The following is a 16,509-nucleotide window of genomic DNA, read 5'->3' as shown; positions in this document are numbered from 1 at the left end:
CTGGCACAGGCTGCCCAGGGAAGTGGTGGAGTCACCATCCCTGGGGGTATTTAAAAGAGGGGTAGACGTGGTGCTGAGGGACATGGGTTAGTGGTGGGTTTGGCAGTGTTAGGTTGATAGTTGGACTTGCTGATCTTAAAAGTCATTTCCAACCTAAATGATTCTATGATTCTATGACTCTAACCTCTTTTTATCACATGCCACACAAAGCAGCACTCGATCTGGCTACATACACCTGGCTGACAAAACAAGTCAAGAGTTGCATCTTCTAACCATGCTCAGTACCCAACCGCCATGTTTCGCTGTACTTAACTACGCTTTGCCTACCAGTTCACAAAAGTAGCCTGTCCTGGCACCCATTGCACCTGCACAGTTCCTTGGGACCCCTGGGAGAGGACCCCCAAGAGGAATCTCCCCAGGAAGCCGATTTACGCTGGCACTCACCGCCCCGAGCTTGAGTCCTGCGCAGGGTTCAACATGTGCTTCCAGCTAAAAAATACTTAGTGGAGGGGGTCAGTGACCACTTTTTATGTACGGTTTACTGACCTGAACGCTTGCCTGAGAAATTTGGATCTATTATTCCAGCACAGCATTCATGGTTTAACCCCAGTTGGCAGATAGGACCACACAGCCGCTCGCTCACTCTCCCCACTGTGGGATGGGGGAGAGAATCGAAGAGTAAAAGTGAGAAAACTCATGGGTTGAGATACAGACAGCTTAATAGGTAGAGCAAAAGCTGCGCGTGCAAGCAAAGCAAAACAAGGAATTCATTCCCTGCTTCCCAGGGTCAGCAGGCGTTCAGCCATCGCCAGGAAAGCCAGGCTCCATCACACCTAACAGTGACTTGGGAAGAAAAAAGCCATCACTCTCAACATCCCCCCCCCTTCCTTCTTCTTCCCCAGCTTTATTATATACTGAGCAGACGTGACGTGGAATGGAATGTCCCTTTGATCAGATGGGGTCAGCTGCCCCAGCTGTGTCCCCTCCCAGCTCCTTGTGTCCCCCAGCCCATCGCTGGTGGGGTGGGGTGAGGAGCAGAAAAGGCCCAGCAACAACCAAAAACATTATAGTGTGATACCAACGGTATTCCTATCCCAAACCCAAAACATAGCACTATACCAGCTGCTAGTAAGAAAGTCAACTCCATCCCAGCTCAAACCATGACACATGGTTTCTACCAGGAGTTCAAAACCACCCAGCGAGCCTCACCAGATGCCCAACTCAGTACGCTGTCTTGCTTGGCACGAGGCTGCTGCCCAGGGTCTCCATGCCCAGAGGTTAGGGATGGATATCCCAGCGTGGTCATGCTGGCTCACAGGATCCGGCCCTTCACAGCTTGTTGCTCCTTGCCCCCCCCCCCGCCTTTGTTGCTGACCTTGATTCTTGGGCTTTAACCCAAAAAGTATAACCAAGAGTGAAGGTTTGAGATTTGTACTGGTGTGTTGGATACACGCTTTGTTTCCTTCTACATGTGGGTCTGCATCAAAGCCTGCAGGTTGGGACAAAATCGTGGATCAAGTTCTGTTTTCACATTGGTGCAAGCCCAGACTAACTACTGACTTAGTACACTTATTTGGGATATACAACTGAGTTAAAAAAAAGAACATAAGCCAAAATAACTCAGATTTATATGTTTAACTTCTTTAGTTTATGATTTTTAAACTCCTTAATAAATCAGAACAGTCACATATTTTTGATATGTAAAGTGTATTCCAGGTTGCTTGGCATGCTTAGTTTAGGAAAAGCGATGCATTTATATTTAATTATAAAATAAATTATCTTTATTGCCTAAATACACTGCTTGAAAGCTTTTTTTTTTTTTTTTTGTTGTTAGCAATATGGCCAAATCTTATTTTCATCTTCAAAGAGAGCTTTTACTGTGTTACTTAAAACTCCTGGAGGCAATCACCGTTCAAACTTTCACATATGCTTCTATAAAAAACACGGCGATGACAAAAAACTCTAAAAAATGTAATACTTCTTCCAAAGCCAGAAATGTCATTTGGACTGAGGTGCCCAAAATTACTGACTGGATTTGGCTCACTAGGACAATTCCTTCTGCACGTAGCTACAACTTCCTCCCTCCTCTCCAATTTTTCAGATGTCTCTAGATATAAACGAGGGCAAGCTGGGGCTGCAGGAGTTACTCACACAGCTTGCTCCCTGTCACAGAGTCACAGAATCCCGGGTTGGAAGGGACCTCAAGGATCACCTGGTCCAACCTTTCTTGGCACAAGCCCGGTCTAGACAAGATGGCCCAGCACCCTGTCCAGCTGAACCTTAAAAGTGTCCAATGGTGGGAATCCACCACTCCCCTGGGGAGATTCTTCCAAGGGCTGATTGTTCTCAGTGTGGAAAATCGTCCTCTTGCGTCCAATCGGAATCTCCCCAGGAGTAACTGGTACCCATTATCTTTCATCCTTTCGACGTGACTCCTTGCAAAAATGGACCCTCCATCTTCTTTGTAGCTACCCTTGAAATACTGAAACGTGGTGACAAGGTCTCCCCAAAGCCTTCTTTTCTCAAGGCTGAACAAACCCAGTTCTCTCAGCCTTTCCTCATACGGCAGGCTTCCCAGTCCTTTGATCATCCTGGTAGGCCTTCTCTGGACCCTCTCCAGCCTGTCCACATCTCTCTTGTACAGCGAGGACCAAAACTGGACTGGAACTAAACTGGAAGAGGGGAGATTTAGATGAGATATTAGGAAGAAATTTTTCCCTGTGGGGGCGGTGATCCCCTGGGGCAGGTTGCCCCGAGAAGCTGTGGCTGCCCCATCCCTGGAGGGGTTCAAGGCCAGGTTGGACGGGGCTGGGAGCAACCTGGGCTGGGGGGAGGTGGCCCTGCCCAGGGCAGGGGGGGTGGAACTCGATGATCTTCAAGGTCCTTTCAAATCTAAACTATTCTACGATTCTATGATTCTATGAACACAGGATTCCAGGTGTGGCCTGACCAGCACTAAGTAGAGTGGGGGAATGACTTCTTTGTCTCTGCTGGTGGTGCCTCTGTTGATGCAGCCCACCATAGTGTTGGCTTTCTTTGCTGCGGCAGCACACTGTTCATTCATCTTGAGCTTGTTGTCCATAACGTTCACGGAAAGATCACAGTTCTTTTCTCTTCACTTCACTAGAAACAGGCATGCCATGATGATACCTGCTCTGGTTTACTGATGGATGATGGATGAATGTCTGCTAGCATAAAAGCAGCATGTGTGCTTGGAAGAGGACAAGTAAGGACATGAAGGACCTGTAAGAGGCAGCACACAATTTCCAACTGTGGGATGAGATATATAGGCATCACAATGAAGGGAGACACCCACGTGTTACTCACTGATGAGCATGTCTCAGGATGAAGTCACGTTTGGATACATCACTTGAATAAAATAGACTTCTATTATCAGCTGATTTGACAGGAAATAACTACATTTTGGCCTTGTATGATTATAGCTCATTAACTCTGTGTGTTTTCTCACGTCATGCACTAATTGGGTCACCCCATCTCAAAATGAGGAGAGGATCTGACAAGCAGTCAAAGACACGAAGAAGAACCTACAATGCCAAACCATTTCTGAATGAGAGCTGTAAAATTACGAAAGGCAAAACCCAAATTATTATATATTATTTCTCACAAAATAAACACTGCTTGAAACCTAAGGAAACACTCAAATACCAGGTTTAAAATAAAAATAAATAAATAAAAATAAAAAAGAGCAGTCCACCTCCCTGCCAAGACTCAGCTGCACAGTGCAACTCAAACTCATTGCCATGGAAGGCTGTGGAGGGCAGAGCTACAAACAGCCGTAACAAAAGAATTTGGCAAACTTGGGGTGGGTGAGTATATAACTGGAGAATGAACTCGATGGGCTGGAGTTACCCTAATCCGCTGCCTGATGGACGCCAAAGGGTAAAACTGGAAAAAAGCATCTCTCCACTTCAAACGCAGTCCTTCAGTATTCACGAGACAGTCGGATGAAACACTAACACGGATGGACCTCAGCGCAGTATTCCTTACGGGGTTTTTTTGTACTTGTAGCCAGACCGAAGAGGATTTTGGCACACCATACTATCTGTGCCTGCACAAAGGTATGCTGCTTGGAGGGTCAGGTACACCCAAGGAAGATCATCTACTCCAACCTCCTGCATGCAACGGCCATTTTCATCTATCTCAGCACTGAATCAAACGCCTTGGAAACAGAAAGGCTCTTACCTGAGAGCATCTAGACTTGACAATCAGAATAGATGCTAAAGTCGCCATTTCCCTTGACAGTTTATTGCAAAGATTAGTCACTCTCACAGTTCAGAAGAAAATAACCCAAACACCACCAATGTCTCCAACTTCCGTTTTTAATTCCTGCTATGCCTTTTGCCATGTTACATTTTCTCTTTTCCAAAGATTTCTAGATGCTTTTCCCAGTCATCTTTTGATCTGCAACTCTTTAAGACTCTCTTTAAGAGTTATCTTCCTCTCTCGCTTTTTATTGTTATGCTTCTCTCTCCCACAACCCAGGTTTTCAGTGTGGGTTCATCTGCAGACATAATTGGAGCCAGAAGCTCAGTAGCTGCCCTGCTGTCCTACTAGTGCCACACGCAGAAGGGAGCAGGAGGTACCCTCCTGGTATCTCTGCTGCAACTCACTGATGTTCCCTTCTACACGTGGGAGGTTCTTATGCTCCTTTCTCAAGGATTACATAGAAATTTATTTACTGTGGCTCTTACATCATTCTTCTAGTACTACTTCCCCTAATATAGTCTTCTATCTATCTAACAGGTATACTCAATTTTAAATACTAGAAGGCAAAAAACACCTAACCTAAATCAGAGTTTTGTTTCAAGTTTAAAGTTTCTTGATGAGTTTGCAGTCTCTTTATTTTGCTTTGTGGGACTCATGGGTTTTCACACTCGGGACTGCCAGCATTTTACCACAGCAGGGTGAAAAAAAACCCAAAAAAGTCATTAGAGATCCTTTTGAACTGATATTCCTGCTCATTTACCTTGGTCTTGCACTAACAACTGAAAGGGAACTCTTTGTCCGTGATGTTGCAGATAAGAGGGACATAGGAAGCACTTCTGCAACAGCAACATATGTTTGTTTATTGCTCTCCCTATCTTTATAGGTTGTCATTTTATAGGCCATATAAAACACTACTGCAATTTATTACTAAGGCCATTCCAACTAGCATGGTACGACAGTTAAACTATCCCTGAAGTTGAAGTTTCCAGGCTTTCAAGAAGATTTTTTTCCTCTAACGCTTTGTTTCTGCTAATGCTTATTGCCAGTCATAAATATGAGGCCTGACAGGGTCAGGACGATCATGCTGAAAAATCAGGACACTCCACTGGATTTGAAGTAAGGGTTTTCATTGATGCATTTCCACTTTCCTTTCTTAGAAAGTTGAACAGCCTTTTGGTACGAAGACATGAATGGGGAATACAGGGAGTTGCATTCAGTGCTCCCCATTTGTTGTATCTTCTGTGAAACTACCGCTTGGAGCACTGGGACAGAGAACCACACCTCAGGTACAAGTCACCTGGGGGTTTTTGTAATCATGGTCTACTAAAAGCATCTTTTTTCTGTTTAAAGCAGAGAGATGAAGTTACAGTTTGGGGCAAAGGGGAAAGGAATAAGGTAACCATGAAACACCTCCGACTCAGATGAAACGAGTAAGTGTGAGAGACGTGGCTCAGGTCTCATTTCATTCAGAGAAAAAAACATTTACAATCATAGAGACACAGAATGGTTTGGGTTGGAAAGTGACGTTTAAAGACCACCCAGTCCAACCCCCCTGCCATGAGCAGGGACACCTTCAACTAGATCAGGTTGCTCAGAGCCCCGTCCAACCTGACCTGGAATGTTTCCAGGGATGGGGCATCTCCCACCTCTCTGGGCAACCTGGGCCAGGGGCTCACCACACTCAGTATAATAAATTTCTTCCTTATATCTAGTCTGAATCTTCCCTCCTTCAATTTAAAATCATTACCCCTTGTCCTGTCACAACAGACCCTGCTAAAAAGTTTGTCCTGAAAATGAGAACTCCAGTTTTTTTCCAGCAACCTCATTTTTAGTGTTTTTGGGGGTTTTGGTGGGTTTTTTTTTTTTAGTTAAGTTTGAATACAGTTTGTGAGTGCGAGTTAATCTATCACCTTCTAATAAGAGACTCTTACAGCTCAGGGCACAGCAAGCTATTTCTCTTGTGCTCTAAACCTGACCCTCGCCCTGCTGGCCACGCTGCTGGGGATGCAGCCCGGGATGGGGTCGGCTTTCTGGGCTGTGAGCGCACATTGTCAGCTCCTGTCCAGCTTTTCATCCACCAGTGCCCCCAAGTCCTTCTTGCAGGGCTGCTCTCCATCCCTTCATCCCCCAGCCTGTACTGATACCGGGGGAAACCTTCTTTTGTTAAAGAAGGATGAAGATGAGGGCAAGCAAGCAGCAGGAGGAGTGAAAGAGACCCCACATTTGGCATCTGAGTTAGCAGAGTGTAGACATCTGTTTCATTGGCATTGCCGCAAAGATCTGCGAGTAGATCTAAAGATGCATTTGTGAACAGTCACACTTACTTATGGAACGAATTATGGAACGAGATAATCATGGATGTACTTCACCCTGTGCAGATGAAGGAATAAAGACCTGGAAAACTACTTAAAAGTATGAGATTAATAAAAGGAAGGCTATGAAGTTGATCACTTCTGTCTCATGCGTATCTTTATCAACTTTTATACTATGAAGTGATATACAATGCAATGCGATATTTAAGCAAGAGGAGCCAAAGTTAGCTCAACTAAGCCGACTATTCATCCTCTTCAGATAGAGTAGACGCTGCAATTTGACTGTATGGCGAGTCAAGCAGCTAACCATTAGAGAAACTTTTCTAAACAAAGACACAATTTTGGCTTGAAAATACATTTGTTCTAAATAAAAACAGTTCTCCACTTGATAACACGCATTTGCTGCACTCTACTATACTAGATTTCAATAGTATACTTACATATGAGTATACAGACTTCAAACCTTGACATCATAAAACATTAATAAACATAGGAAGTGAATGTCCTGGAGTCTTAACATACACCTAGATGTTATATTCTCATCAAGACTGTAACAAACATAATAACTAGCTCCTGAAAAACAGTCTGCCAGTAGAGTCTCTCCTCCACATTTATCAGAGCTGATAAAATAGGCAGTGTGTAAAAAAAAGGCAGTTAAATTAAAAAAAAAAGGTTATGTCTCTACAGTTTCAAGACTCTATTTCCATTTTTCATTTGTTTTCCCTATGATTCTGGATGTTCTAAACCATAACTGACCTATTGGAAATCAAACCACAAAATTAGAAGAGGTTATTTCATGGAAAAAATGTCAGTAATTTTACTTCAGCTATAGCAGAAGTGTTTGCTGAGTTTTAAGTACACATTAAATATATTGAAAATAATAATATATATTTAAAAGGATCTGTATATATGTATATATACAGATTTTGTGTGTGTGTCTATACATATAAGGGTGGAAACAGCATCACTATATTCTATAGTTAGACCTAAAGCAACAGCATCCTGATACAGAACAATACATTAAAATAAAAGTATATGACCTCAGGAAATTCCATACTAAAATTATCTCTCCTTTTATTCCACTGTATTAGCACTGAGCAGGAATCAAGTCAACAGTTGTTGTTGGGTATCAGATGCATACACAGTTTATTTTAAAAAATAAATAAATCTATACTTCAGTCTCGACGTAGAATATGTTATATAGTGTTCCTATCAGCTTTAGTTTCTGGCCCCATGTTGTTGGAGCTGTAGGAATGATTGGGCAGCAGTTCCCACCTCTTCCCTGCTGCTGCTGCTGCTTTCCTTTATCCCTTTCACCTTCTCCTCCATCCACTTGCTATTTATAACTCCTCACCAACCGACGGGATTTAAACCATAAGCAAAGCTTCAGGACTTCAGTAACCTTTCAAGCTTGGTCTGAGGACAAAAGCTTCATATACTTGAGAAAAATCCCTCAGCAATTTCAGAAAAAAAGAAAAAAAGATATGCAAAATACTGAAAGGGATTGGAAAGAGTTGCTGCAGTTACACAAGATAAATGCACACGCACACTCTTATTTCATTTATTGCCCACCCCCAACCAGTATGCTCACTTAAAAGTGGTAACTCCTGAAACTTGGAAACCCTGAAGAAACCTCAGAACTGTGGCTGATGAGGTCACGTCGTGTGTTCCTTATAGGTGCCTTTCCTTTCCTGGGCCTTTTAGTCACAAGAGCCCAGACAGCGTGACTCAGTTGCTTAACCTTTAAGCAGATAAGGTGAGATAAGGCCAACCAATAATCACCCATGTTTTCCACAGAATTACTGCCTCCTTCAAGGCGTTTTCTGCTCTACCGCTATTTTTTCACAGGACATTGCGAAGTGAAAAGAAAACAGCCCCTCGCAGCTGAGTTAGTGGCACCGCTGTGATCCGAAGTTGTTGATCAACAAATGTCCTAGACTCTAGACTGCCACCAAAAACCGCCCACCTCCGTTCCTTCTACTCCCGGCTGCTTGTTCCTGCCCTCCCACCAGTCCTCCTCTCTGGTGCGCACACAAGGACATGTGAAGCCAAGAGGCAAACCAGACGGAAAACGTGGCCTGACGGAGTCCTCCCCAACCCTCCCACCTTTTTCCACACGAGCTGTCCTTCAGGGCACGTTCACCACTCGGTTCCCCCCGTGCAGATCCCCACATCCTCCTACGGGCGCTGGGGAAGGGACAGCGCCCGGGACAAACAAGCAAGATGGGTGATAGGAAGGCTGTTTGGGCATCAGACTACACGGGTTTAAGTGGTTAACTTCAGCTGGAACTGCTCCAATTTCCCCCACTTGTAAGACCTTGTTTCCACCTGTTTATTCAAAGGTTTTGACAGACTTTAACTTGAAGCTTGGTTTTTTTCCACTGAGGAACTGTCCCAACGCCTGTTTCTTGTCCACATTAAAATAGTGCAGCCTCCTCAATGAAGGGTTGTAGCATCCTAACCTGCCAGGGAAGTATGATGTGGAGTGATGAGAAGAGAAGGAAAAAACAGAAGGTGCCTCAGGGGCATACTTTATCATCTTCAGCAAAATTTGCCCAACAAATAAGCACTACAGCTGATGAATTTCCAGCAAAGACTCTGGCAGATCGCTCTGCTAAAACTCAAAAAAGGTTTAAGGCAGGCTGAGTGCACGTTCCCTGGAGCTGCTGGAGAAGACGTGCTGTGCAGGTAGAGCTCTGGTCATGAAGGAAGCAGGTCATGAAGGGACAGCAGTGAGGTTTCTCCCCTGGTGTGCTCTCAGTGATGCCAGAGCAGACAGCTGAACAGGAGAAACTCGTGTAAAGGAACAGAAGGCAGGACAAGGCTCAGTCTGCCCTGAGAAGAAAATGGAAAGGAAAGCTGTGATCTGAAGCTAGCGAGGGAGGTAAGGAGAGAGAGGATGCTGAAGAGGGACCTGGGTTGGCACTGAATTTGCCATGCAGAGACAAAGAGCCAAAGGAATCAAAGAGCTGTGACAGACTGGTGCAGCTTCATCACCATTTATTCTCACAAGAAAGGGCAATCAAAGGTTAGGATGATGGGTATGGAGAAGGGAAGGGAGAGATGAAAGCATTTCATGGTTTGATGAAGACGAGAAGCAAGTAGCAGAGAAAGCAGCAAGGAACTGGAGATAGATTTAAAACACAGGAGGCTTATCAGAAAGATGGGGACAGACATTTTAGCAGGGTCTGTTGTGAAAGGACAAGGGGTAATGGCTTTAAACTAAAAGAGGGGAGATTCCAACTAGATAGAAGAAGAAATGTTTTATGCTGAGGGTGGTGAGGCACTGGCCCAGGTTGCCCAGAGAGATGGGAGATGCCCCATCCCTGGAGGGGTTCAAGATCAGGTGGGACAGGGCTTTGAGCAACCTGGTCTAGTTGAAGATGTCCCTGCTCATGGCAGGGAGGTTGGAATGGATGATCTCTAAAGATCACTTCCCACCCAAACCATTCTGTGATTCTATTCTATGCTTCTATTTTGCTGTCAAATAAGAAGCTGTGTTTTACTCAAGGAAGCAAAATTGGTTTGCCTAATAAGACCTACATAAACACCCTCATTACTTGCAAAGGTTAAATGAAAAAGACACACTTTTATTGGAACAAACTGTTCACATTGGCAGTCAGAGGTCACGAGGATGCATTTTGGAGGAGCTTTCATACCCACAAGAGAATCACTGCAACCAGGTACGTGACTAGTCCTAATCCATTCCGCTACACAGCAAGAGAATCACTGCAACCAGGTACGTGGTTTCGATGAAGCAAGATCAGTCACTAGAAGTGATTTACCTAAAATGCTTTACTTAACATTTAAAAGTACTCACAAGTCAACTGTTGCACAGTCCCTATAACCCAGCATAACTCTGCCGCTACCAGAAGGAGTCACCTCGTCTTCCCTCGCCCGTACCAGCTTTCACAACACCAGTAGAGAGAGGAGTAAGAACTAGGGGAACGGGGACAAGCTTCTGGCTGGAGCATCCCTTCTGTTGAATTTACGCAGCAAGTACAGCCTTATTTATCAATGCGGTAACTTGGTACTCATATGCACTGCCTTCTACAACTACTACGGCCGGGCTCACAAAGGTACGGCCAATTACACGTTAAATCAGTATTGCTTACAGCAGCATAATTATACTAGAAAATTAATTTATTGCAGACAACTCTTAAGTTAACCCCTGCAATTTCAGTAACAAAAAAAAAATATTTGCAAATAAAAAAAAAAATCATTTATCCTTCCCAGGTACAGCTCTGGCAGAATTTGGAATGAAATAAAGTGCCCTCAAAGAGAGTGGCAGAAATCTCTCACACTGTTGGGATCGTCACTGAGTAGAGCCAGAGAGGTTAGGGGGGGTTCTTTTCTGTTTTCTTCCAATTTCCTAAAAGACCTGGAAGCCAATATTGCAACCCAGCTACAGCACTTCTATTTCAGAGTATCAGGACACTGGCTGCAAAATAATTCTGATTTTATGGAAGGACATGGGAAAATAACTGGCAAGCAGTGGATAAGAGTAGCTCTCCCTGAATTTCAGCCACTTTAATGATTACCAAAATGAACATTTATTAATTCCATTTTTCTTTCAAGATTGTTACTCAGCTATCAGTGCAAGTGTTATACGATAAACAATGGATTCCACATCTTAGTAAGAGTTTGCACTTAGTTTAAATTCCTCAACACTGCACTAACTCATAAAGCAAAAGGGAAATTCCCATTCTAGCGAAACCAGTTAGCTAATGAACACACTCTGCTCTGGCTCAGAATCAGCTTGCTTTCTAATAGCTTTCTCGTAAGGCAGCTGAAAAGTTAAAAAATACACAGCGATGATAAAAGCCTTTACAAGAGCATGTGTCAAACAGTCTGTAAGTTCAGGGCTGTATGACAATGCATATAACACAGCTCTTGACAATTCATTATGCATGTTATTTATGGAAGGAAAGAAACTATAATCAAAGGTAAATACAGTTTTCACAGTTGTAATTAAGAGCATGCGGAATAAAAGCAGAATTCAATAGAGGTTAGCACAAATATGGAACAAATATTTAGAAGAAAAAAACCAGATGATTATCCAGAAGAACTTCAATTTTATTCAATATGTCACTTGTTAGATAATACCTCTAAGATAATAATAAGGATTTAAACATATATGCCTCGGTGGAACCCTTAGCAAGATGCAGAGACTCCTCAGACAGAGTAGCACATGGTACGTCTCTAGTGAGGCAGAGAAAAGATGTCCCAACACCACGAAGAAGAAGGAACAATGAACGCAAGGAGAAAGAAAAAAAAAAAATTAATCCAAACCCTCAAAGACTTAATTTTCTTCCAGAGAAGACAGAAGTTTCTAAGGGGGAGATGCTGGATGTCTGCTAAAGCTCACATTATATTATCCTTATCTGAAGAGTTTCCCTTAATTCCCTTATCTTCTCCCTCCTCCTGGAAGAGGAGGAAGGGAAATTAAGGGAAATTTGTGACCCAGGTGTTTAGGACCCCCAAGCTGGGGTTGGACTAGATGATCTTCAGAGGTCCCTTCCAACCCTAACCATTCTGTGACTCCGTGACCCAGCTCCACCACCTTCCTCTAAATTTTCCCATACTTTTCCACGGAGTAGGGCATCTAGAGCAAGACAGGATCTCCTGGCTTACCCCTTTACTCGGCACTGCACCTGTGTTCACCAAGTGGCATTTGGAAGATGGAATTTCCTACAAACAAATCCATCATAAGGGTTCCAGGAACCATAAGCACGTCAAAAGAAATTCTGACGCTGACCTATAAGGAAAATACAGCCTAAAGCTGGCAAAACCATAGGCAAACAGCAAGTGAAGAGCTGCCATGCACGTAGTAAAGGTCTAAAGATGGAAACAAAATCAGCCTCTTAATGAATGGGGTGGGGGAAATCTGACATTGGACCTGGTCCCCGTCACTGGCCAAAATATAAAAAAGAATTAAATGACACATTTATGTTTCTTGTTTAGTTTGCTCTTTGAAAAATTCGGGACGTATATCCCAGATCACCAAATAACCAGCAAGTTTTATTTTCTAAGTGCTGAAAATAACTCTTGTGCCTGTGTAGCACACAAGATTCAAAGAAGAGGAGAGAAGTAGAGAATATTAACCCTAGAATAATTCTTTACAGATATTGCAGGTCGCCAAAATCAAAGAAGCTCCACTGCACCCAAGCTGGCACCATAGCTCAGGATCTACTGACCACTCCTTGGTGTCTTCAGTATGAAACTAGACAGATCCACGGACAAGATGCCCACAAACAGACAAAGAGGGGAAGAGGCAGAGGCGTGTCTTCAATACCTTCAGTCCAACAAAGGTGGGGGTCAGGAGGGTATGAGGGGAGGGAACTGCTGAAACCAGCCAAGCCCGAATGTTCTCCTCAAACAGCACGACACTGATGGAGGCCAAACACAGACTGGTCTAGGCAGACCAGTCTGCCCCAGTGGGGTATTTCTTACAGCCTTATACTTTAGCCTTGACACGCATCTAAAAATTTGCAAGCGTTGGTAGGTTCCTGATGGAATTGACTTTGTCATAAGCACCTAGATAGTGCACGTAACCAACCTCTCACAAATCCTGCCTGACAGCAACATCTTATTCTTATACCTTAAACAGGTTCGAACAAACTTTGCTGACGTCTTTCAGAGATTCCTTTGAGAGCACATCTCATCTCGTAAAAAGAAATCATTAAGGACATTGAATATGCAGCACATGGTTTATAACTCAGGAGATAGCTAGTCCCATTGAACCTCTCCCTGTGCGCACGTGGCAAGCAGAAAAACATATTCAAAGCATAACGAACACATAGGTTAAATAATCATACATCATCTTGAAACAGGCTCCTAAGAACAGCTTTTATATGAATTTTGAGGAAGTAGTAATAACTATGAAATGCCCCATTTCAGTATAAATACGGGCAGTTCTTTAAAAGCCGCGTTTTAATCATACTCTCATCTGACATGTTACAAAATACTCTCCAATCAACACCCACTTTTAAAATAAATATATAAGTGGAATCACTAGCAAAGAGGACAAAACATCATTGTGTCCCATCACACATCCGTGATGTCCCACATCCGGAATCCTGCGTGCACTCCTGGCTCTTCCCTCTCCTTGTTCTGCAGTCTTAAAGATAATTAAGAAAGGTATGAAGTGGGATGATCAAAGGTAAGGAACTGCTTCATTCCGAAAAACAGGTTACACAAGAGAAAGATCTTTAGCCTGAAAAAGAACAACGGAGAGGAGGACTCAATGAAGCCACAGGTGGCATGGACAGAATAGTTCCCTGCCTCGTCCAGGACAAGGACTGGGGAAGTTTCATACATAATTAACAGGTGTGAGGCTCAAGGTGAACAAAAGGAATGGTTCTTTCATTTTTGAGGCTTGTTTGTTTGTTTGTTTTAATTTACTATTGTAGATATTAAACAGAACATCCACTCAAAGCCAAACTTCTTGATAGAGAAAGGTGTTGATGTCAAAAGTTTCTGTGGACTCAATATGCTCCTACGTGATAACATGTAGGAGAACCATCAACTGAAAGCTATTAAATAAAAGAAAAGAAAATAATCCCCCCCACCGCCCTCATCATTTAAGGAAAGAAGGTCCACAAGCTGCCCTCCTGCCAGCAGTCTGTAGGCACGTAATGACACTTCCCATTTCTTCTGCTCAGAAGGAGGTTGTCAAGTAGGTCCTGTAACTTGGCAGGGCCTTGGCTGGCAAGGGCGTAAATAAAAAGGGAAGAAGTCCAGCCAAAAAAACTCACTAAGAGGTGCTGGAAGAGCCAGAAGAGCAGCTGTAGCCAGGTGCATGTTGCCATGGTTGCCCTCTCACTACAAAAAACAAGCCTAGGGACCCTGTGAACATCTGATGTCTGCTGTTGGGTTTTCCAACTAAAGCCCCCAGCTGGCCAAGGAACAAGCTGCAGGTACACACTCACGCGCCAGAATCACAGGTCAGGGTTGGAAGAAACCTCTGGAGATCATGTAGTCCAACCCCTCTGCCAGAGTAGGGTCACCCAGAGCAAGGTGGACAGGAATGCATCCAGGTGGGTTTTGAAGATCTCCAGAGAAGGAGACTCCACACCTCTCTGGGCAGCCTGTGCCAGTGCTCTGCCACCCTCACAGCAAAGAAGTTCCTCCTCATGTTAAGATGGAACTTCCTATGCTCAAGTTTGTGCCCATTACCTCTTGTCCTGTCACTGGGCACCACTGAAAAAAGACTGTTCCCATCCCACAGGCACTTTAAGGATTTGTAAGTATTGATAAGATCCCCCCTCAGTCTTCTCTTCTGCAGACTAAAAAGCCCCAAGTCCCTCAGCCTTTCCTTGTAAGAAAGATGCTCCAATCCCCTAATGATCTCTATAGCCCTCTGCTGGACTCTTTCCAGCAGTTCCCTGTCCTTCTTGAACCGGGGAGCCCAGAACTGAACACAATACTCCAGATGTGGCCTCCCCAGGGCAGAGTAGAGGGGGAGGATGACCTCCCTCGACCTGCTGGCCACACTCTTCTTGATGCGCCCCAGGAGACCATTGGCCTTCTTGGCCACCAGGGCACATTGCTGGCTCATGGCCATCCTGTTGTCCACCAGGACTCCCAGGTCCCTTTCCACAGAGCTGCTCTCCAGGGTTTTGGGGCTTCTCCTGAACATGGTCTGTGAGACCCAAGGGTGAAGAAACAGAGCAAGCAGAGTAGGAATCTCCCAAGCCATTTCCATGGGATGATTTCAGGACAAATCAGCTGGATGGCATGCAACAAGCTCCCCACAAGGGAATCAAGCAGGGCAGCTCACAGGACAGATAAAAAAGAAACTTTTGGGGATAAGGACTCAGTGGGCACTGTCTTCCTGCAGGAAGAGACATGCCCACTGCCAACGGGCAGCCTTCACCTGGGAGGAACTGGGAAGAAGAGGGTGTGGGAGGGAAGGGGTGACAGGTTGCTTCTCATCATGTGATGTGCATGAGGTTCTCAACAACAACATCACTCTCCAAGTCATCCTCTGCACACCAGTGGGGCACACTGTGCATGTTTAGCAGCCATGCAGCAGGGGCCGTCCAACGAGGTTGTCCATGTTGGATAGTGTTGAGAATGGCATATAGGGCCAACCGGGGATTTTGTCTGACCAGGTACAGCTGTTCTTCCACTCTCATGTGACTTCAACACGCAAAATAAATACCATGAGCCAACTACACATGGAGTAAAGCAGCAAGTTGCAGGCTCAAGGGAAAAATACAGATCATCCATCTGTCATAAGAGATGAGGATTTGAAAATTTCATTAATTTTCTGAAACCGTTAGGTAAGATATTCAAAGAGTTTCATTACTACAAAGAGCCTTTTTATGGTATTAATCCAGATTAGTAATGACTGTTCAGTTTAGAGTTTGCCTAAGTCTTTAGTTCTACCTGATGCAACAGAACAGCCTACTTCTTCCTTCCTTTGAAGCATGATCCTGCCCTCTGCAAATCCTTCACTGCTCCTTTCCCTTCCTGCTCCAACATCACGGTTCACTGTGCCTTCACTGCCTTAGCAGCCCGTCCACAGATACTCTGGAAAGGAAAGTACTCAGAATTCCTCTACAGCTCTGTACTCCATTTTTTTTTTTTTTAGTGATTTGACCACCTGCTGGCCCAGCCTGAAGGAAAAAAACCCAACACATTGATCTTAAAGATCCTCATCATTTTCCCAGTTGATGAACAGAGAAAAATAGGCAGGTCTTCTGGGGTAAGAAAAATAAAAGCGTTTTTTCACGCATCACTTTTGGCACCTTTTCGTTGTACAGGCTGTGCTCACTCTAACTTGAGCACCATGGTCTTGGAGGGCACTGTAACTACAGAGACGGTCCTATATCAACCAATTTACCAGTCTAAGGCAGCCCGATCTCAGTCTGAGTCCAGACGGTTCATCAAACCCACCTCCCTCAGCACAGACACAGTGAATCCCCTCCTAAGCAGGTTCCAAACCATCTCATGTGCCCACCAC

The 16,509-nt window shown here is 44.2% G+C and overlaps 1 protein-coding gene across 1 annotated transcript in view; it reads right to left on the bottom strand.

Moving 5' to 3' along the window:
* The window catches only part of VEGFC (vascular endothelial growth factor C), an 88,642-nt gene that overhangs the window by 58,922 nt on the left and 13,211 nt on the right, over positions 1–16,509 (bottom strand). The gene's annotated exons all lie outside the window — the stretch shown is intronic.

This window comes from Charadrius vociferus, unplaced genomic scaffold (assembly GCF_000708025.1).
Source record: "Charadrius vociferus isolate BGI_N301 unplaced genomic scaffold, ASM70802v2 scaffold141, whole genome shotgun sequence".
Lineage (NCBI taxonomy): Eukaryota > Metazoa > Chordata > Aves > Charadriiformes > Charadriidae > Charadrius > Charadrius vociferus.
The sequence above is the reverse complement of the archived record's forward strand: the minus strand, read 5'-3'. Positions and strand labels throughout refer to the sequence as shown.